General features: G+C 32.9%; 1 protein-coding gene across 1 annotated transcript in view; it reads right to left on the bottom strand.

Annotated features, from left to right (window-relative positions):
• The window catches only part of LOC106478872 (leucine-rich repeat neuronal protein 3-like), a 34,928-nt gene extending 29,146 nt beyond the window's left edge, over positions 1–5,782 (bottom strand). The window contains exon 1 of the mRNA XM_013939444.2: positions 5,645–5,782. The gene's annotated coding sequence lies outside the window, so the exon portion shown is untranslated. The remainder of the gene's footprint in view (positions 1–5,644) is intronic.
• Between the last annotated feature and the right edge of the window lie 10,124 nt (positions 5,783–15,906).

Genomic DNA, 15,906 nt, shown 5'->3' with positions numbered 1-15,906 from the left:
GGTGCGACAGAGATTCGAACCCGCAGACTGCGAGTCGAGCACTCTAACCACCTGGCCAGGCCGGGCCCTTATGGATACTTTAAATTATAAGTCGGATATCAGTGTACCCTTGTGTTCAATCGTCAAAAAGTTTAGTATAATTCCTTTTCACGACTAGTCGTCTATTATTTTGTTAGTAGTATTATTTACATTGATTTCGTTCCTTAAACATGAGTATAATAAAACATAGCCTACTTTTAGAAATTTTGTACATGTTTATTATTTGTTTCAGAACTTTTGCATAAAGATACACAAGAGCTATCTTCGTACAGTCGTCCCGAATATTTTGAAAAAAGGAGAACAGCACCATTCGCTACTTCTTTGGCTACTCTTGTTTGATTGAATGGTGGAAATTGACCGTCACCAAAATGTGGAGTGTGTTAATCTTATGGAGGTGGGAATGCCAGCTACAGCCTGGTTAAAACTTACTTCAAAACCAGTTACAGCTTGGTTAAAGCTTACTTCTAAATCAGTTACAACGTGGTTAAAGTTTACTTCAAAACCAGTTACAGCCCGATTAAAGCTTACTTCTAAACCGGTTACAGCACGGTTAAAGCTTACTTCTAAACCAGTTACAGTATGGTTAAAGCTTACTCCAAAAACAGTTACAGCCTAGTTAAAGCTTACTTCTAAACCAGTTACAGCCCGGTTGAAGCTTACTTCTAAACCAGTTACAACATGTTGAAGCTTACTTCTAAATCAACTATAACATGGTTAAAGCTTACTTCAAAACCAGTTACAGCCCGGTTTAAGCTTACTTCTAAACCAGTTACAGCCCGGTTAAAGCTTACTTTTAAACCAGTTACAGCTTGGTTAAAGCTTACTTCTAAACCAGTTACAGCATGGTGTACAACCAAAAGATTGCTGCAAATATAAGTTTGTTATACTATCTTATTATTTTTATACATTTTGTACAAGGTTTGTTTTCTTGAATTGTTTAATTTCCCCCAAATTTTTGTGCACTATAAATTGTTGCCTTTAACATTTTCAAACGATCATTTTTGCTATTAATATGAAGAACATAGTAAGTTATTTCAACCTGAAAGACACTTTTACACAAACAGGAGCTTAAACAAACAATTCAGAGACTCCTGAGATTCAGGTTTAGTCGTCTCTAATTTTGAACTATTGACCGGAGAAAAGACAATCTAATCAACAACATTCCCCACTACAAGGCTTTGTCTAGCTTTGAATATAATAATGGATTGACTGCTACTCTTATAACACACCCAAATCTGAAAGTACGTAGCGTTTTTAGCGGCAAGGTGACGCGAACCTTGGACCACTAAGCCAAGCCGGGAAACAGCTTATCCAAAGCTCCAGTTAAAAAAATATCTAATCAAAAACACGTTAGGTGGGAAAAAAAGGAGCGGTCAAAAAAAGGATTGAGCGTGAAATTTAAAAGAATGAAATCAAATTGGCGGTCAAACTGGTAGTTACACTACGATAAAAACTCTATAACCTAAGCGCTGCCGAAAGGTGGACCATTCTTCTTCAGGGAAAAACTGGTAACAGATCTATATTTTACAGAACCAACCAGATTCTTTAAAATATATGGTGGTAGTTTTTTCTCTCTCAAACAAAGTTAATAACTTCCATTATAATAACATCATGGAATCTAGATTAACAGTTTCTTGTCATCACCCTCGTGTAATCGGTGCAGCCGTATTAAGCATCATTATTTAAGCTAATTGCTTAAGCTAATATCGCGTGGCGCTAAACGTTCGTTAGTTGGGAGAATTTCATAAAATTTGGCAAATTTGTGCTTAAAAATTGGCAATAAATAATAACCGTCCACCCGTATGATTCTTTTGAAAACTTGAGCTAGAAACTGCTAATTTAGCTTGCTTGGCCTAACCAATACTTATGTATCTGCACGTCCTTCCACCTTATAGTTTTTTTTCTGGTCTAAATCAGCCATCTTTAATCCTAATGCCAAAAAAACAAAACTGGTCCACTTTTATTCTTAGGTGAAGCTGTAGTAAACATTTCAGATCGATAGCTCAAGTGACTTTTTGCATAGGCGTGTGCAAATATTTTGGTCAAATGTGAGCGGTTTTTGTTGAATAACTTTGCACATGTGGCTTATATTTATACCACATTTGACAACTAATTGTAGAATGTAAAGATCTATCAGTGTACGAAGTTTGAAAAAATCCATAAAAGTTAAAAAGGTTTTTCTATCAAATAAAGTTTCCACTGAAAATATTTGATAGCTTGGATTACCACAGTCCGAGCCACAGAAAGAGGAAAATCACTAAACTATCATTCCTGTTAATAACACACAGTGTGTCCTGTAGCAGGTTGTTTTGGCCTCACAACACACTTCCTTGTGTCTTGGTCAACAGGAGTGCAATAAAACCGAAAGAAACCTATATCGAGCCCATTTAAAATATACATAACACATAATTCTACTTGGGCCTTCAAGAGAAGAACAAAAGATAACTTTTAATAATAAAACACTTTTCGATAACAGCGCTATTGATATGCTTGAGTTCTCTCTCTATATATATATACTATAATCCAACACAAGTAGCAAGTTCTGGTGAAGACTATCTCAATACAATGGATCACTCCACTGTTCCAAACTAAGTTCAGACAACGATAGTTCAATATGACGGTAATTTACTCAACAGTCGACATGTTTAATAATAAAACACTTTTCGATAACAGCGCTATTGATATGCTTGAGTTCTCTCTCTATATATATATACTATAATCCAACACAAGTAGCAAGTTCTGGTGAAGACTATCTCAATACAATGAATCACTCCACTGTTCCAAACTAAGTTCAGACAACGATAGTTCAATATGACGGTAATTTACTCAACAGTCGACATGTGAATAACACATTAAGCGAGTTAAGATTTCAAAAAGTTGTTAAACATTTAAACACACCAATGTTTCATTAATATTATTGTTTAGAACGTTTTGAATAATTTTGGATATACATACATCTATATACATTTGAAGAATTTTTTTACAATGTTAGCTTAATATACACAGATTTAGGTTTTTTTTTTAAATTTCATGCAAAACTACACGAGGGCTAGCAACGATAGACTAGAACTAGTTAACGCCACCGACCGCCAAATCTATGGCTACTGTTTTACCAACGAATAATGGGATTGACCTTCACTTTATAACGCCCCCACGGCTGAAATGGCGAGCATGTTCGGTGATGGGAGTTCGAATTCGCGACCTTCAGATTGCGAGTCGAGTGCTCTAGCCACCAGGAGATGCCAGGCCTATATATACAGACTAATCAAATCATGCATACATGAAAATTATTTTACAATCTTAGCTAAAAATATACAGATTTAGGACTAATCCCAGTCTCAAAAGCTTGCAAATTTCGTGATATATAATATCGTAAATAGTGTGTGCGTGTGTGGGGGGGGTAGCTGACGAATTGTAATTTAATTTTACAATTTTAGGTTTTCGTTTTCTTGTGAATTGTTCTCTGACATCGTGAACTTTATGTCACTTTGTCGTTTAGAGTTGCTTTTATTTATTATTCCTTTTATTTCTGATTAATAAAGTTAAGTTCATTTTCATCACGTGAATGGTTCATTAAACGGTTAACGAGTCGTTAAATATATTAACGCGTTAATGGTTTCTTAAACATGTCGATGATTTATTAAATGCGTAAAATTCACAAGGTTCGTTGAATATCTCAGGGTACCACTGTTCATGGAAAAGGATAACGTATCCATTTTTCTATTCGTTGTTTATTGGTTATTAAGCACAAAGCTGCACACTGGGCTATCGGTGATACGACTATCGAAGCCCGTTTTTCAGCGTTATAAGCCGGCATTCTTGCTAAGGGTGGGCAGTTTTCTATTTATCTGGGAACACATGAACCAACAAGAGAAATTATGGTATAGTTTAATACGCCCCCCCCCCAACCCAGTGCTATAAAACTATTTTATAGTATTAAATAGATTTTTATAGCGCTTATGAACTGGTTTAATAACATAAACTCAAACACAAATCGAACATATTTGATAGCGCTAAACAGACTGATAATAGCGATTATTAACTGGTTTAATAAAGTAACCACAAAGCCAAGATATTTTACAGTACTAAAAATATTGATAATAGTAATTATGAACTGGTTTAATAAGATAAACAAAAAGTCAACATACTTTATAGTATTAAGCAAACTGATAATAGCGGCTATGAACTGGTTTCATAAGATAAACACAAAATCAACATATTTTATAGTATTAAAGAGACTGATAATAGCGGCTATGAACTTGTTTAGTAAAATATACAAAAAGCCAACATATCTTATAGCATTAAACAGACTGATAATAGCGCTTATTAACTTGTTTAGTAAAATATACAAAAAGCCAACATATCTTATAGCATTAAACAGACTGATAATAGCGCTTATAAACATGTTTAGTAAAATATACAAAAAGCCAACATATCTTATAGCATTAAACAGACTGATAATAGCGGTTATTAACTTGTTTAGTAAAATATACAAAAAGCCAACATATCTTATAGCATTAAACAGACTGATAATAGCGGTTATGAATTAGTTTAATAAGATAAACACCAACACTAAACCCCCTCCAGTGGCACAGCGGTATGTCTGCGGACTTCTAACGTTAGAAACCGGGTTTCGATACTCGTGGTGGGCAGAGCACGGATAGCCCATTGTGCTTAGCTGCAAACAATTAACCTAGTTTAATAAGATAAAAATCAACACGAAGCCAACAATATGATTTTACAACACCAATGACATGTTTTAACACCACAAAATATATTATTTAGCGCAAATTTTTGGGATACGTTAATCGAATAGTGTAATTTGACTGTCACTCTTATAATGCACCCACAGCTCCAATGTGGGAAGTGCGAACGTTGTCTTTTTTTTTTTTTTTTTTGCCACAGAACGCGAACCATGGATGTTTGAATCCATAGCCTGTCACATTTAACCAATAGGCCACGTCCAGCCCATATGCTTTGCTATTATTTGTGTTAAAGTAACTTTACTTCTGTCTGCATGCGTTACCTCCATCTTTACATTTTGCTGTCGGGTAGAAAGTTTTTACTTTAATAATATGTCTTCCTCTTTATAACAAGAACTTACGTATAACATTTCTTTTAGAAAATAGGCAAACACGGCGGCACACCTGCGCTCGTTTTCAGCTAATAAATGTCCTGTTATGTATATGTACGTACATGGATATATGTGTGAGTTTGTAAGCCTAAATGATAATAATACATCTACAGAATTCGCTAGTTCTCCTGTAAAAGTACACGTTAGTTACCTAACACTAGTGTATGCTACCGAAGCACGCGCGCTAACCTTATTTTCACTAGGCGATACTGAGGCAAGGTATGTATCGTGCAGACAGAATTATTCAAATTATATAATTTGAGTGGAAAACAAAGTCGGCTGCGTGTGCGTAAAAATATTCATTCAATATGGACATTTTACGAAATAAAACAGTCATCTTAACTCAATAGCGTAGAAATACAACAACATCCGCTTTACATACGTGCGATTTGTGCAAGTCACGAGCTTTTAAATAAACTGTAAAACTTTTTTTTTCAATATGTGTTTCAAAAGCACACTAAAGTCGCTTACCATCATAGATGATGTTAGTCGCTGGTTCGATAACATCTCACGTTTAGGCCAAGGTACAGCCGTCTCTTCATAGCCAATTTACCGAGATACTCGAGGCTCCGTGTTGCTCGACGTCATCATCGATTCTGATATCACTAGCTTCACGCTGTAAATATCCGCTTAGTACCCAGCATATAACCTTCAGTGGCACCCCAAATACACCGGTAACGTCCAAGCATGCCGAGATCCTGAGCATGCGCAATCAGCGTCCCGAGCGGTAAGGAAATTGACGCGTTCATACCAACTGAACACGTCTTCTATCTGGTGCTCCAGGAGAAAACATTTTCCTTTTTTTTCTCTTCTTTTATTTTCATTTTATCATCCAAAATTGACTGAGGCTCAAAATGTATTGTTGTCAATTAAATCTTTTAAAATTATCATAGAGTCAGGTAATTAAAAGTCAGTTATTTGTAAGAAGATATTTATACTAGTGGTATATCTTACATGCCATTGTACTTTATACCACAAAAATAACACTTTCTGTTTTTGCCCGGTATTTTCTGTTTCGTCTTGCTATTTAACAACATATTTTGAGATGAAGGTTTTTTTTAATGTTTATTCTTATGAATGATAAAATTGTTCGAACTTCTCTGTTTTCACAGGTAGTTTTAGTTTCTAGTATAACCTGCTGACTCACCATTTAAACTATTTTGACAGAATAACCTACTGACTCACTATTTAAACTATTTTCACGGAATAACCTACTGACTCGCTATATAAATTACTTTCACAGCATAACCTGCTGACTCACTATTCAAACTATTTTCACAGTTAGTTGTAGTTTCCAGCATAATCTACTGACTCGCTATTTAAACTATTTTCACAGGTAGTTTTAGTTTGTAGCATATCCTACTGATTCACTATTTAAACTATTTTCACAGGTAGTTGTAGTTTCCAGCATGACTAGCTGATTCACTATCTAAACTATTTTCACAGGTAGTTGTAGTTTCCCAGCATATCTACTGACTCACTATCTAAACTATTTTCACAGGTGGTTTTAGTTTCTAGCATATCCTACTGACTCACTATTTACACTATTTTCACAGGTAGTTGTAGTTTCCAGCATAATCTACTGACTCACTATTTAAACTATTTTCACGGGTAGATTTAGTTTCTAGAATATCCTACTGACTCATCTAGATTCTTTCTAAAGTAAAACATATTTATATTTACATATTTTAGTAGCTGGATACTAAACAACCGAGATTACGTTTTCTAAGCAAGTTTATATAATTGTATTAAATTTTAATACTGTTTTGTTGTATGGCATCAGGTTCTCTTCATGTTAAAAATGAAATTCCAGCAACTTAAATTTACTGTTCATAATTGTTCGATTTGCTAAAGCTTTGTAAAAATGTATACCGTATACACATGTCCACAGCAACTACGAAAGAACGAACATGTGACCACAAAAAGCCAACGACATAAGTAGCATTTATAATCATATTAAAATCGTGCAGTACCAAAACAAAAGAAAAAAGTTATACTACTTGTTTAGCAGCTGCAAAGGAAAGTGGAACACTGTTTAAGGAAGACAGTTGCGGAAGTTGAATCCATAAAGTGTTAGACTTCCATATCCTAACAGAAAAACGATTGACAGTTGCGGAAGTAGAATCCCTAAAGTGTTAGACTTCCATATCCTAACAGAAAAACGATTATGATAATGGATAAGACCTGGGTGTTTAAACCCCAAACCTCTAAACTTACAATTCATTATCCGCTATTAGCTATGTGCCTGGTATTAACCCTAAATACCAAGGTGTTAGTACTCACTTTTTCAAGAAAAAATTTTGTGAAACACAATTGTTTTGATTTTCGTTTTATATTTATACTAAAAATTAGAAATATGAGAATTTAAAAACGTGATGTTTGAACATAACCAAATATAATAATAGACTTTTAGCAGGTTTTTTTTAATCTATAACTGTATGACGATTAAGATCAAACATGAATGTTACCAAGAGCTGATTAAAAATCGTCCACTGTGTGATGTGTGAAGAACCATGATGTAGATATATTCCTTCTTCTTCATAAAACCATCAATTTTGGCAATATTTGACACACCTACATCACAAAAAAGAAACACCTCGGCACCATTTATAGACCTGCTACCAAGTTTCACTATTTCCTTTAATCATTTTTGTTTAATTAAACTTTTTATGGTCACATCTCAACACAAAAATCAGTCTCTTAGTTTCCAAAACCTATTCTCTGTTTTGTTAGTCTGAGCACACCGTTTCACTTGTTTTGTTTTTCAAATTTTTCTCTGTTTTGTTAGTCTGAGCACACCGTTTCACTTGTTTAGTTTTCCAAAATTTTTCTCTGTTTTGTTAGTCTTAACACACCGTTTCACTTGTTTTGTTTTCCAAATTTTTCTCTGTTTTGTTAGTCTGAGCACACCGTTTCACTTGTTTTGTTTTTCAAATTTTTCTCTGTTTTGTTAGTCCTTAGCACACTGTTTCACTTGTTTAGTTTTTAAAAATTTTCTGTTTTGTTAGTCTTAACACAGTTTCCCTTTTTTTGTTTTTCGAAATTTTCTCTGTTTTGTTATTCCTTAGCACATATTTCCATAATGAGTGGATAAATTAAACAATTTTTTCTACGTTTATCCCGTTTTGATAAAAATAAAACAGCTTAAGGTCAAGCCCCTAAAGGTTTAAAAAATATTTCTGTATTCATAGCAGATTGTGTAAAAACAAGGCTTAAGTTCATCGCCAGAGACTAAGAAATTAATACAATTTGTCTATTTTAATTTATCCGTCGTTTTAAAAGCTTATTTTAAATTAAAGGTCAATATGCTTCTTAACAGAAAAAAAAGATAACTTCTACCAAGAATATTATGTTGTAAATAGTTGTTTGTTTTAAACGCTATACAAGACGTGTCTTGGATACCCCCCCCCATCCAATTTGGATCTGATAGGGGGAAGACAGCTGGTCAACAGTACCCAACGCCAGCTCTTTATCTGACAAATTTAGCGAGATTTGCCTGTCGTTTTTATAGCACACTTTACCCAATCAGTGTTATATTATTTAGTTAGGTTAGTGCAGCGATTTCCAAACTTCTTTAGTCTGATGTGAATAAAAAAGTTTGAGCCCCCCAACCTATAACTTTAGCATGGTGATTGAAAAACAGTGCTGTAGTAAAATCAGTAACAGCTCCTTTCGACATATTGTATCATTTAATTAATTCAAAATAATTTTTATCGGTTTATTGTCTATTTGGAATTAAAATTAATTCAGCATCTTTATTTTCGGCCCATTTTTGGTGGCCCCCCAAGAAAAAGCTTCACCGTACACAGATGAACTGAAACTTTCATTCACGTAAGTAAAACTTTTGAATAAACTTCCATCCCACTCACATTTTAAAATGAGCAAATCTATTAAATTTTCTGAAGGTTCTAAATTATGTGTAGCTTTGAGCTTGATAACAAACAAAACAAACTTACCGATATGTTGTTTTAAAGTCTCTGTTCTGTTCCTTCAGTCCTAAATTTGTGACTAAAAAAAAAACGTCTTAATTATTTTGTCTCATCACAACTTTATGCGTAAACAAAAATCTACATCCACTCGTGTGATTTCACTTAAGATAGAGTTCTACATCTTGTATATTCACTATCTGTCCATCATGATTATATATAAGTCACCACTTCCACTGTTTACTCTCTTTCCTTCATGGTAAAAAAAAGTCACTCCCATGATCGTTTAATCTTTTTATTATATACTGGAAAGTGAAACGTTATCAAACTGAACGTGTAGCTTATTTCCAACCTGGTAACTAAGGTCCCCACACTGCATAATTTATTGGCAACTTTTTAAATAGAAGTCGCTACTCTGACCGTTCAGTCTCTTTTTATCTTAATTACCAAAAGCCTTTACTTTGATAGTTTATCTTCTATCCACCTTCGTAACTAAAACCCACTCCTCTGATCCTATAGTCTCTTTAAGTCCCGATTAGAAGTCGTCATTTAGTCTTCTCACACTCTGATCATTATTGTAATTTTAATTGCTTAGGCTTTTTACATTAAGATAATTGTTTAAGATTATGTTTCACCAACAGTAGTATTTTTTACAAATGTTAACTATTTAGTCTTCTCCAGTACTTGTACCTATTCAAAATATAGATTCTTAATCCTCACACACTGGTAATAATAAGTTCAACATGTTTCAGCTACTCATCTTACTGTAATGGACGTGGCATGTATGTCTCTATCTATGTATATATAACTAAAACTCCTACGCCATCTACTGAATGGCACCACAAACAAAAATTCATAAGCAATTTCACACTTAGTGTTTTTTTTTTTTAAGTTAAGCACAGAGCTACAAAGAGGCTATCTGTGCTCCCCACCACGGATATCGAAACCCGTTATCTAGCGTTGTAGGTCCATAGACATACCGTTGTGACACTGGGGGACTTCACACTTGGGGTATTGAAGATTCAGACAATTAGAAAAATAACTGTGGTATGTGCAACAACTATTTCTTTATAATAGAACACAATTTTAAATAAAAGTACTCTCCTCACAACAAGAACACGACTTTCACTAGGACTGTATGTAAGGGTTTGATTATTGATGTAATTTTTAAATGTAGCACTGAGAAACTGGAGTTCTTAAAAAACAATTATAAACGGTCCCACTTTTAATGTATAAAAGCATTGCAGTTTATATAAGTTAAATTTATGAAAACTTTGAGCTCTGTACATTGAATCATTTCGATGCAATGAGTTGCGTATGACTAAAGAACACAATCCGAACACTTTTCCCGTGCACTACTTAACAGAAAAAAATCCTTTTTTTTTTTAGAAAATGTTCACTTTTACTCATTTTTTTCAATGAGGTATGAATCCTACGATTAGTAAATATTAGCACAAACAGTTCTTTGAATAATCATTGTAAACTGTCGTTTCACATTCTTACATATTAACAAGGTTTTTAACTTTTGGTATTTAAAGTTTCTCATATATTGATAATTGTTCTAAATACTGGTCGTTTAGTATTCTTACATACACTAATAATTCTTCTAAATACTGGTCGTTTAGTATTCTTACATACATTGATAATTCTTCTAAACACTGGTCGTTTAGTATTCTTACATACACTAATAATTCTTCTAAATACTGGTCGTTTAGTATTCTTACATACACTGATAATTCTTCTAAATACTGGTCGTTTAGTATTCTTACATACATTGATAATTCTTCTAAATACTGATCGTTTAATATTCTTACATACACTGATAATTCTTCTAAATACTGGTCGTTTAGTATTCTTACATACACTGATAATTCTTCTAAATACTGGTCGTTTAGTATTCTTACATACACTGATAATTGTTCTAACTTCTGGTCATTTAGTCCTCTCGTATAGCTGATTGGTTAAAAAAATACATGATACATACACTATTGCAAAACTTGTTAGTGAAGATAATATAATCTAGCAGCATCTCACTTCTAAAAGAGAACAGAAATGGATTTACATAGAAAGAAAATACGCCTTATGGACTGTAATGTTAATATTTTCACCATATATATACGAAATTTGCATTGTGTTGCCATAGAAACGTACGTGGTTTTAGAATTCTTGTAATTAATTTCATTCCTGTATTTGAATGTTGTTGTTTTTTTTCTATATCTTATTGAATATTCCACTTTACCTTGGAAAGGTTATAGAAATGATTAAACTTGATATTATACAGTTCTTTAAGTTCTCTTATTATTGGACCGAATATTGAAAATCAATCACTTATAGTTTAACTAGAAAATTTCCTGGATGAAATCTTCACTAGTAAATGATTAATCTGAGTTTAGTTCAGTCATACCTACTCGTGGGTCACGCATGTATTTTCTGTGATTTTTTTTTTTCCTGATTAACTTAAGTTTATGATTTTCTCATTACTTATTGCCAGTATTAAAATTTATAATCTGAATAAAGTCAGAAGCATAACATAATCTTCTACTATTCATTCAATCTTTTTCTATAAAGTCATTTAGAATCTATTCAGATTATATATATATTTTTTTAGTTTCTAATTTACGTCCCTCCCCACGATGATTCAGCGGTAAATCAGTAGGCTTATAGTACTAAAATCGTGTTTCGATACTCGCAACGGACAGAGCACGAACAGCCAATTGTATAGCTTTACAACAAATAAAACAAAATAAATCTAATTTTCGTATCTTTGTTATGTTATATTAAGCTGTTGTAGTTTAGACTACAGCTAAGAATTAAGTATTTTTCTTGTTATAGTTTTATTCAACAAGAAGCGTCAGAAAGTTGATAGGTAATAATTCTTTTATCACCAGTAGCCTACTACAATTACACAGACGGCTGATGTCCCTGTTTTCATTATATTTTCTGAGGTACTAATAGTTTATGGTTTCGTTTTCAACGTTTTGTTTTTCTTCCGTGAGAATGGTGGCCAAATAACTGGTATGTCTCTTTTCAGTTTCTATAGATGAGATTTAGGCCTTTCGTTTCACCACAAACACCCTATCAATCCTCATCACCATGGAAACAGACACACCATAACGACCACCTATGGAGTTAGTGAGCTGCGGTGTCATCGTTAGATTTAAACTCTCCAGACGATAGGTTTAATGGCTGGGTCTTCAAGAAGCTGTCGGAAAGTGACCAGTTTCTCTATCTATTCCACTGGAATGTGTTCAGATTACGGCTATTGACTAACCATGGAAGAAAAAACAAGTTACAAATTCAAATGATGAAAAATATTACATTCTTATAAAATATGTCTTAGAAAAAAGGTCGAAATTATTTGTGACAAAAAATTCTTATGTTCAAGTATACAGTGTATTTTATCACAAACAGGTCGAGTCTATTTAACCAATTATTTCAAACATTTTTTATATCTTTAGAGACACGTGGAAATTGTCGAAAATATCTTTTTTTCTGAGTGCAAAGCTTTATCTCAAGTAATGCCACAGGCAACGAAAAACTCAATTGCAGAGCCATCTGGAAGCTTTCGATAATTACAGCTATCTTCAGACAAGCGCAGACCATCTAATTCTAATAAATATGACATTTATTTTATGAAGTATATTTTGTGTTTGTTTGTTTGGGCTATCTGTGCTCTGCCCACCACGAGTATCGAAACCCGGATTCTAGCATTGTAAATCCGCAGACATACCGCTGTGCTACTAGGGGGCATGAAGTATATACTTAGAATTATTGAACATCACACCATAAGAAATAACCAAATATATATATATATATATCCATAACGTTACTTTTAGACTTCAGCCTCATATTGGTTTTCAAACAACGACAAACTTTCACGTGTGTCTAATGGGACTGATTTACTTAAATACAGAAGGATTGCAGTTTTCACTAATATCTTCAACTCACATAAGTCAATGGTAGAGAAAACCATAAAACGTCGTTAGTTGCCGCGGAAGTCTGTCCAATTTTACAACTAGCCAAATCATTTAAGTTATTTTTGTTTACTTACATTTTTAAATCAATAAAACATGTCAAGTAACAACTTCAAATCTTTTTTTAGTCTATCTGCCACTCGAAGGTCTGCCAATAGTAAAAAATGAATGTAAAGAATCTTGCTATTTTCTTTTCCAAATTGGTTGAAAATTTTAGATTTATGAAAAACACAAAACATCCTTCAACTTGAATGTTTTTTGAAGCTAAATTAAGTATTATAAAATGGGTTATGGATTTACATATCTGTAAACTTAGTCGTAAACAGAATTCTACAGACAAATACGACTCATTTGTTTAAAATATAGGGCTTCAATAAGGAAATGAATGTTAGTTCGAGAGTTAACAACAAAACATTTATGGTGACATGAAACTGATTTTCAAATTGCCTATATTACTGCAAAGTAATTTTTGCTTATTCGTTCAATCTTACTCGATAACCCATAACCTAAGCCTAACCACGAGATGAGAGTTGAACAAATCCGATTAAGTGGTGGCTGTTATCCTCAAAACATCAAAGGCCAAAAAATCTTGTTTACCGGAAGTAATATCCTGGAAAAATTGATATCATAGTTAATACAGATAATTAAATTCTTTACAAAGGGAATGGAAACACTGATAACCTAGCTCGATTGAAGTGCACTAAGTATACTTCAGTAAAATAATGTAAACTTGATTTTAGTAATTTCTGATTTTACCCATCTACTCCATAACAAATGAAATTACAGTGATTTTTTGATAAATATCAGAGTGTTACCGTGCATATTTTTAATATCAAATTTTAGTACTCTGAATATGTAATTCCCACTGAATAATAAAATTTACAGCAAGGGAAACAAATGTTGCCGTGAAAGCTATGTAAGTTATTACAACTTACATGTCCAATATGACATATACAACCATAGATTTTTGTTATTATTTATCTCTACATTATTGCATACTTGTGCTAACATTTTTCAAACAAATTATTTTTAATTATTTATTTTAATTTTTGTGTGATCTTTATAATTTACCATTGCGAAGAATTAAAGTTAAATAAAGACGCCACAAACATTTAATATAAATTGGACTTTTAGCCAACTGAATGTATTTGCCAAGCAAAAGAATAAATAAATTTTATGTGTCTTTCTTGTTTATCATATTATAATATTACCTATCATACTATATATATTTTTCAGTTTATTTATCTTTAGCGTTATCGAGCAATAGTGCTGCCATCTAGTAGCTTATAATTAAGTTATATACCGATTTTTTGGTATCATTATCGAGCTATTTCATTACAAAGATGTGAAATAAAGCTACCATGGCCAGTATCTCTAAGCCAAACTTGTAATAAAAGCGTTTCTATGTTTACTTTATTTATTCATCCACATTTTCTATAAACTTCGCAAATTTTTTCACAACAAACCCCACCCTACTGAAAATCAACATACACCGAACTTCAAAGAAAAGTCTTTATGGACACTTCCACCAAACAGAGAAACACATTTAGAAAGTTATATTAAAGCAGTAGGAAATGACATAATACAGACCTTAAAATCTTCCAAACAATGTGATAATAATATTAACCAAGATGAAAGAAGTGCTTTAAACAATCTTAAATCGAACAACAGATAGCCCATTTTGTAGTTTTGTGCTTAACTACAAACAAAACATTTATTTCAATAAGTTTAAACTACAAATTTACACAGGTACATCTAGCCAGACAATAGGTATGGAATTATATGGCCAATTTTACTTCAATCAATGTTTAATTTTATTATTTTAATTCAATTAAGATTGAAGTTTCATCGAAAACCGTCACACTTTGATATTGAAATTCCTTTTTGTTTCGAAATACACATTACGTATATTTTCTGGTACAGGTTGATACATCAGCAGATAGAAGAGTAATATAGCTTGAATTTTTCATAACCTATCCCTGAAGTGTTCCGGGTATGGTAATGCATATTTTGTCGATTTAAGAAATATTTGGTTTGTTTGTTATTAAGCATAAAACTAGACAATGGGCTTTCTGTGCTCTACCCACCTTAGATATCGATACCCAGTTTTTAGTGTAATAAGCCATCAGACATATCAATGAGGGCGACTCTTCGAAACTTTAACAAATACTACACACAAAAACGGCAAAACAAATGCATTTTTTTTTAAACGTGTCAACAGAAAACGCTGAAAGTAGCCCGTGGCATTCAAAAACCCTTGAAAAAAAAAGGCGTAAGCCGAAACGTCGGGTAGAATAAAAAACAACAACAACAACAACAAATTATCTGAAGTTGTTTATCGTCTTCATGGAAAACGGTTTCCATCCTTCAGTCAGCACTGAAAACTAAAGGATAATAATAAATGTGTTATATACCCTTGCATTTTGACACTTTTTGTATTCAGATGTAACCTAAAACTAAATATTTCATACATAAGTTTTTCTAACAGTCGTAGTAAGCTGGAATTTACCTTCCGAAATGAAAAAACAACGCCAATATGTCTTCAAGTGTCTTCGTTTTTGTTTTTTCATTCCCCTCATTTCAAAGATAGTTTGTTTTCTAAAACTGTACACAATAATACCAAAGTATACAAAAATGATCATGTAACGTGGATCTTAGTCACACAAGAATACCAAAGTATACGAACATGATTATGTAACGTGGATCTTAGTCACACAAAAATACCAAAGTATACAAACATGATCATGTAACGTGGATCTTAGTCACACAAGAATACCAAAGTATACGAGCATGATTATGTAACGTGGATCTTAGTCACACAAAAATACCAAAG

The sequence above is a fragment of the Limulus polyphemus genome, unplaced genomic scaffold (assembly GCF_000517525.1).
Source record: "Limulus polyphemus unplaced genomic scaffold, Limulus_polyphemus-2.1.2 Scaffold257, whole genome shotgun sequence".
In the NCBI taxonomy this organism is placed as follows: Eukaryota; Metazoa; Arthropoda; class Merostomata; order Xiphosura; family Limulidae; genus Limulus; species Limulus polyphemus.
This window is presented reverse-complemented; position numbering and strand designations above follow the sequence as displayed.